The 7,043-nt window shown below is 50.1% G+C and overlaps 1 long non-coding RNA gene across 1 annotated transcript; it reads right to left on the bottom strand.

Annotated features, from left to right (window-relative positions):
* Window positions 1-704: 704 nt before the first annotated feature.
* LOC116464325 (uncharacterized) lies at window positions 705-3,819 on the bottom strand. Its single transcript, XR_004246902.1, has 3 exons — window positions 3,570-3,819; window positions 1,068-2,354; window positions 705-970 (listed from the first exon to the last, which is right to left on the bottom strand). It is a non-coding gene; the product is annotated as an uncharacterized LOC116464325 (long non-coding RNA).
* Between the last annotated feature and the right edge of the window lie 3,224 nt (window positions 3,820-7,043).

Here is a 7,043-nt window from a genome sequence, read left to right as displayed (position 1 = left end):
ACCTTTCTGGCCTCAGTCTTGTCATCTGCATGATGGGACTAATGGTGATCCCTGCCCATGGTTGTGGTGAGGACTTGAGGAGATAATGGATGTAAATAGGTAGCATATCATTAGGTCCTTGAGGAGGGCTTTGAGGACCCTTTTCTTAATGAGCTTGGAGGCAACCTCAGAAGGCTTCCCTGCCAGCTTCTTGTACCTGAGCCACATTGCCCTAGGATCACCACTATTCTCGTCTTTAAAATGTTTTATTGCCGGGCGCGGTGGCTCACGCTTGTAATCCCAGCACTTTGGGAGGCCGAGGCGGGCAGATCATGAGGTCAGGAGATCGAGACCACAGTGAAACCCCGTCTCTACTAAAAATACAAAAAAATTAGCCAGACGTGGTGGCGGGCGCCTGTAGTCCCAGCTACTGGGAGAGGCTGAGGCAGGAGAATGGCGTGAACCCGGGAGGCGGAGCTTGCAGTTAGCCGAGATCGGGCCACTGCACTCCAGCCTGGGTGAGAGAGCAAGACTCCGTCTCAAAAAAAAAAAAAAGTTTTATTTCTCCCAACTTCTTGACAAAAAAAAAGAGGTGGGCTTGATAAGAAAGAAAAGAGAAGGGAATGAAATGAAGGAGTTTGGTGCAGTTAACAGGGAAGAAAGAGACAGAAAACAGACATGTGTCAAGAGGTTTCTCTGTGTGAGACACTGAGTGAGACACTTGATGAAATTTCACCCAGCTCTCCCAACCTCCCTGCAGGAGGTGGGTACTCTTAGCCTATATTATAGAAGGGAAGCCAAGGCTCAGAGTTGAAAGAATTTGCCTAGAATTATGGAGCTGGGATTGAATCCAGATCTATCTCCTCTTGGCCCTTCTCTTGTATCTGCACTGGAAGGTCAACATATTTGGGCTCTAGTCCTTCCTCTTCCACTGATTTGCTGTGTAACCTCAGGCTAATTGTCTCATGTCTCTGGGCTTTTGTCCTCTCACCTGTAAAATGAGCAGTGTGGACCAGAGGATCCCAGTAATAAGGCTTAATCATGGGGTAGATTGCGTTATTGTCAAGATATTTGAAGAAAAATTATACCTCCTGTCCTACTGACAGTGGGCTTGCCTGTATGACTTGCTTTGGCTAATACAGTGTGAACAGAAGTGACATGGACTTGGCTCAAGCAGAAGCTTGAGGATCCATCACATGGCTCTGCCATTGGTTCTTCCTCCATCAGATGAGACTTCTCAGTTCTGGGATGAAGAGGATGTGGAACAGGCTTTGCCAACCTGCCATGCACATGAATATGAACAAGAAATAGCTCTTGGCTATTGTAAGCCACTAAGATTTGAGATCATTTGTTACCATTGCTGAACTTAGCTTAAGTTGACTGAAACAATGATTATGTGAGAAAAAGGGAAGGAGGAAAGGAAGGATTATGCCCCAAGGAATGAGCCACCTGGGAAGAAAATGGCTCATTGAGCTGCCTGAATACCTAAAGCCCTATCAATCTTCCAGAACACAGTGCCCAAAGAATGCAGGCAGATTGAGAGCACAGGGGGAGTGGGGGAAACCCAGAGGCTGGTGGTGGTGGTGAGGGGCACTAACATCTCAGGATCAAGGAGCACTTTGGCAAGAAGTTTGGGAGTCAGCCGATCATGCATGAGAAGAGTATGGAGAGAGATATGGGATATAAGTACTTACGAAGATTTTGCAAGATGTTTCTTTTGTTTCTAAAAGAAAACAATTTTGTTGGGTAGGAGAAACTCTTAAAGCTCATTTAGGACAGCCCTCTTCATTGACAGGTAAGAGTATTGAGGCTTTGAGGAGCTGGACACTTTATTGAAGGTAGCACTGCAAGTTAGCATCAGGGTTGGGACTTGGGCCCAGGCTTAAGGAAGGCTAGTTTTCGTTGCACCTTTCTGTTTCCCTTTAGTGATAACAGTAAAACCTTCTTAGAAGAAAGGGCAGGTTGTTTGATTTGAAGGATAGCAAGCAAGGTGGGCGCTGGGGCCTTCTAGGGAAGGAAAGCAGATGAAGTTCCTCGAGTCAAGGGAAGACAGGCAAGGGAGACAGACACCCGGTAACGGTGGGCAAGTGAGCCTGAGGGTTTATCCAAAGGCGTGGGCTTCCTGGTAAGAGAAAGGAGGCTACCAATACACAGCAATTCAGCTTCTTCTGTTGAGGCCTCACGTGCGCAGGCTTTGTGTTTCCCACTTGCCGTACTTTATCTCACGCCAGTCTTATGACACAAGCATTCTAAGTCCCATTTAACGTATAAGTCAATAGAGGATCAGGAAAGTTAAACAATTTGCCAAGATCTCACAGTTGCTCAGTGGCAGAGCTGGGATTTGAACCCATGTCAGTGTGACTCCAAAGTTCCTGCTAAGGGAAGGAAACAGAGAGCAGGTGGAAGCAGAGGAAACGGTTGCTTAGGGCCAGGCCTCCTAGGCCCCAGTAGCCCTGACTCAGTGTGGTTGCCAGAGCTTTCTGCCAGCAGTTTCCCAGGCAAGGGCCCCTGGAGCTCACAAGCCCATGGCCAGGCCTGCTTGGGAACCCTTTGTCACATTAGCTTGCGTTGCCAACTCTCCCCAGCGGTGCCCTCCCCACTTGCACCAGCCAAGGAATGAGTCAAGGTTGCCAATGTGTTCTTGGCTGCCTGGAAGCATCCATGTGGATTTTGGCATCTCCTGGGCTACCTTCTCGTGATGAACACCAGCCTGCAGATCACTGCTATCGGAGTTCTAGAGGGAGGGCCTGGGTGGAGGGAGGGCTCTACAGGACCTGGCTGTGGCCCAAATGCACGTTTGTGGCTGGGCATTTCCTCCCAACTAATAAACAAACAATCATTATTTTTCTCTGGCCAAATGGAAGCTGGCCTCAGTGTGCTCAGCACAAGAGCAATAATAGGGGCTTATCGACAGACAGGGAGCGCTTAATAGGCCACAGACCGATGAGGATCGAGATGGATGGAGGCTGCGCTATCGATCGCCAGAACCCCTCCAGCTCTCCCAGAGGGCCTCCCTGCCCCCTGTTCTCTCTCGTGGGCACGCGATTAGCTGGACTGTGGGGAGGGCTGTGCCCTTCTACCCAAATTCCAAGGGGAAGGAGCATATTTGTAATTGGGAGAAACATAATAGACTATCAAAAGTACATGACCTCAGCTACAAAACTTGGGTACATAAGCCATGGTTCTATTTTCCTTCTACACCAGTGCAAAAATAGCAGTTTTTTCATCAAGATAGAAAGCAAGACTACCATAAAAGTAGTCCCCCTATTCTTATCCCTTTATAGCCAGAGTCAAATAGTGGGAAGGAAACTCTTTCTGGTCAGATTGAGCTCAGGGTCCTTGAAGCCCCTATTACCGGAAGCTGGGGCAAAAGAAAAAAGGTAACCACTGACCGCACCCGTCTGTGGCCTGTAGCCTGTGGCCAGAGCATGGAATGACAGTGCACCAGGAACTGAGGAGGCCAGCCCAGCCCTGTGGATCTAGGTCCACCGGACCCCTGAGGGTCAGCAACAGCCTTAAAGTTGTGGGAGACATATGAGTGATCCATAGCATTGATGAGATTGGCAGAGCGGTGGGCACACATGAAGTACCTGGATCTTGTGTACCATCCCCCCTTTCCTGGTGTGGACGTGGGGGCTCCTTTTGGTGCTTGTCGGCACAGCTGTGAGAAGAGGTCCCTGCATCTCACTTGCCCTCACCTTCTTTCGGCCTCCAGTGCCAGTGAGCAGCCCCGTGCCCTGTTTCTTGAATGCAGGAGGAAGTTGTGCTGAACGATGAGCCTGTAAAGCCCACCAGGCCCTGACCTCCAGCCCCTCCTGGAGAGGCGACTCTAGCCCCACTCATTCGCAATCCCCAGTACATGTAAAGGGACTGGCTTTGCAAGAGCACCTCCTCCCTGCCAGTGTGACCTCATGTAGAGTGCATCAGGATGCCCTATCCATGAGCAGCCCAGGCCCCATTATCACTGTGGACAGGATGGGCAGGGTGGCCTGCAGGCAGTGCTCCTGCCTAAGGAACTGCCTAGTGGCTTTGATGATGCCAAGGATTAATTGGTCTCCACTCAGGCCTCCTTGAGGGAATCACAAGCCGGGTTTTAGCAGGGCTTTCTGGAGTCTTCAGAAGAGAGTCACTGGATAATTGGGGAGTGCCTGGAAATGGTCCCAGGGTGAAGTGAAGAAGCTGGAATTAGCCTGAAGATGGGGAGGTGCCAGGGTGCTGAATAGATGAGGGTTTTCCAGAGTATGGATGGCTGCCATTGGCCAGATGCGTCTTCTGCCAAGAAAGCCTTGAGTTTGACAATAAAGTTTGGAAGCCAGGGATTCCTGAGGGAGATGTTTGCTTCTAGGTGGGGTCAATGAGGTGACTTGCAGTCACCCTTTGGGAGCCACCTTTACCCAGGTGAGAGCACCATTGTACTAGAACTATGTCTGTGTGAGCCTGGTGGCCTGGGGCATGGACAGGATGACCTCTCAAGGCTTCTGTCAGTCTACGAGTGAGCTTTCCTGCTCGGCTCAGGGGTCAAGTAGCAGCTGCGGGAGTGGTCCCTGGTAACAGATATGAGGGTTGCCACACAGTATGGAGTCAGCATGTGGCAGCTGCAGGAGCTGGGAAAGCCAGAAGGACAAGCCCAGGGCCTTTCCCAGGGAGAATAGGAGGAATCAGGCCAAAGCATGAAGCTAGGCACATGCTGCACAACATCTCCAGCTGAACTAAGGATCCAGAGACAGGAAGCCAGGCTAAGTAGGGGGCCAGGACGTGCCAGGATTGGAGCTGACTGTAGAAGAGGCTAGTTTTGCTGAAGGCCTCCTGGGGGTAGCAGGATAAAGTAGAGGAACGAGCCCAACCTTAGGAGCTGGGAGGCCTGAGCTCTCACCCAGCCCAGCCCAGCCACTTCAGTTTCGTAGCTTTGGGCATGCTACTTCTCCTTCCTGAGCCTCAGTTTCTTAGCTACAAAGTAAGGGGAAATACTATATTACTGAGGGGAATGTAAAGCCTATAGCACCGTGTCTGTTATTCAGGAAGCACTCAACAGATGACAAGATGCTGAGGTCAAGACACCCCCTCTTCCATCACGGTCTTCTCAGACCTCAAACATACCACTTCCCAGTGTACTGGGTCAGCGCCTGCATCCAGATGTCCCTGGTGCAGAAGCAGATTGGCTGGGCCATCATACACCCAGAGGGGAGCCGTGAGGCCAGAAAGGTAGACAGGAAAGCTAGTCTGGTGCTAACTTGAGTTGGGTAGATGTGGGAAAGGAGACCTGACTCACAGCATCTGAGTTAGTGGAATAAAGTGATGCTGTATCAGGGACCCAGGTCTGGCCTTGTGCTGGGATTTTTTTTCCCCGATGATGGAAATGTTTATTAGATTTAGATCTATCCAGCTAGATTCCATTGGCTAATCCTGATTTTGTTGTCAGCACTCACGGTACCACCATCTAACATGTGTCTCCTCTCCATCAGGTCTGGGTGGGGTGGGACCCCCTCCGGAGTGGTGTGTGAGCCTCCCCAGAGCTTACCCAGCCAGGCGCCTGTTCCCTGATGAGAACCCACATGGCACTGACCTCAGTCTTCTTTATGGTTCACTCTGTGGCTGGTGGCATTGGATTTGCATCAAGGTGGTCTCGAGCATGGTCTTCTGAAAGTACTTAGGGTGTCTTGGGTCCTGGAAGATGGGTGACATATGGATCTATTTCTTTCCTATGTTTATAGAACCTTTCAGCACTGCCTCTGTGGCCTTCAAATCTTTTGCCTTGGTTTCAGTTTTGGGAAGGGCTAGGGCTTCCTTCTTGCTTTGAGCACCATATTGTCAGAAGGGAGTGTCTGAGTCTATCTGACAGCCTAGTATAGCAGCGCCATCAGGAGCTGGTCTTCATTGGAGACAATGTGTTGGCAAAGACTGAAGGGGCTTCCATGGAAACAGGAGAGGAAAGGAGAAGACTTCACGATACTGTCTGAGACCCTGTTCCCCTGGCCCAGTCCTGCACCTAAGGCAATAGAAGGGAGTCTGCAGTGGAAACAGAAGTTGCTGTTTTCCTGGAGCCTCCACGAAGAGGAGGCAAAAGCATCCTCAAAGACAAACTACATCATAGCAGTGGTCAACAAGGCACCATGCTCCACTGGCTTCAATTCGTTGACAATGGAGGGACATGTGGGACAGCACGAGAAGGCGCTGCACAAGCTCCTGTGAGACTTCGCAGGGGTCTCCAAAATATATCTATGAAAGACCTTGTGAAAGAAAAGGGCTGGGGAGGCTGCAAGTGCAGGTGGAGCCCCAGCCAGTGAACCCCAGATGATTGCAGGGAATGCTGATCCACTGGCTTGTGAGTGCTGGGGATCTCCAAGAGGCATGTCACATTAGGGTCCTCTCTCTGTTTCACATCTAAAGACCAAATGAGGCCCAGTGGCCACTCCAGGGAAGAAGCCAATTCATGAATTTCTTTTTAGTCTACACTAGATAAGTTCATTAACTGGCCACTTGTTCTACTTGTAGGCTGTGCTTCAATCCCTGCCATTAATAGTCATGAATAAGTTATAAAGGTTGAACTTCACAATTCTGATAGTTTATCCCAGGGAACCAAGCCACAGACAACACTTAGATTTGTAGACTCTTGCGAGTTAGACCAACAGGTCTTCCTTGCCCCTATCCAGGGTCCTTCTAATGGCTTTCTGCCTGGACTTTGTCAGCACTTGAATCTTTGCCCCATCTCCTTGTCTGTTCCAAATTGCACCAGTAGTGTGCTCCATCTAGAGTGATTTTCTGGCCAGACATCCCCCTACCAACCTCTTACCAAAACCTGAGATCTAGTATATGATTCAAGAAACTGACAAAGAGGCCCAGAGGCTGGTCAAGGCTCGGTTATCCTGCCTGATGCCCAGTTCCCGCCTAGACTCTTGCCCTCATTCCTGGAATCCACCTGGAATCCTTGGCAGCTGATCTGCTCTGATGTGCATCAGGTTTCTCTGATAGGGAATTGCAGGCTGCTGGTGGCTTCAGGAACAACCAGTCACGTCAGGCATCAACATAAGCACACACTGAACATTTAAACTTTAGGGACCAAGTTA

Source organism: Hylobates moloch, unplaced genomic scaffold (assembly GCF_009828535.3).
Source record: "Hylobates moloch isolate HMO894 unplaced genomic scaffold, HMol_V3 SCAFFOLD_420, whole genome shotgun sequence".
Lineage (NCBI taxonomy): Eukaryota > Metazoa > Chordata > Mammalia > Primates > Hylobatidae > Hylobates > Hylobates moloch.
The sequence above is the reverse complement of the archived record's forward strand: the minus strand, read 5'-3'. Positions and strand labels throughout refer to the sequence as shown.